A 978-nucleotide genomic window follows, 5' to 3' on the forward strand; every position below is an offset into this window, starting at 1 on the left:
AGTGTGTGCATGTGTGTGTGCGAACGTGTGTGATTGTAATAATAGATATGTAAACATACGCCTTTATATAAATGTATATGCATGTATATGTACATATATCTATGTATATATATATATATTTGTACATATGTGTGTGCGTGTGTTCGTGTGTACACATGTTTATGTTTGAATAAATATACATATAGGGTTGTACATATATATGTATATATGTATATGAAGTTGAAACTTACTTGCAAATGGACGCGTGAGTTCGATGATATAATATATATAAGCATATGCATGTATACATACATATATGTACATATATACACACACACACACTCCCTCTCTCTCTCTATCTCTCTCTCTCTATCTCTATCTCTCTCTCTCTTTCTCTCTCTCTCTCTCTCTCTCTCTCTCTCATTCTCACACACATAACCTATTCTACTCTAGGTACAAGGCCCGAAATTTTTGGTAAGGGGACCAGTCGATTAGATCAACCCCAAAAAGCAACTGCTTTTTAATTTATCGGCTCCGAAAGGATGAAAGGCAAAGTCGACCTCGGTATTATATGAACTCAGAACGTCTTTACCGCTAAGCATTTCGCCCAGCGTACTAACGTTTCCCAGCTCACCGCCTTACTCACACACACATAATCTGTGTCATTTCTCTTGGTACAAGCTCTGCTCTAACTCCATTACCCAATTATCTAATTTGCCAAACCTTTTCTTTTTTTTATAATTCAGCAGAGTGTAATTTGAGGAAAGTCGTGTTAGTATTTTTAGCATGATGAGTAACCACACTGGGGTGCTCTCCTTGGCTCACTCACATGATAATATTAACTGCTGGGTGTGTTTCGGAGGTTGCGGTTAAGACGGACAGCTGCTTCGTTATTTGTTTTAGCGGTTTTAAACGCCGTTATAGATTTTGATCCGGAATAAGTAGTGTATAAAGAGCAAAGTCTAATGCGTTTGGCTGTTGGCAGAGCTAAAATGTAGG

Source organism: Octopus bimaculoides, chromosome 9 (genome assembly GCF_001194135.2).
Source record: "Octopus bimaculoides isolate UCB-OBI-ISO-001 chromosome 9, ASM119413v2, whole genome shotgun sequence".
Lineage (NCBI taxonomy): Eukaryota > Metazoa > Mollusca > Cephalopoda > Octopoda > Octopodidae > Octopus > Octopus bimaculoides.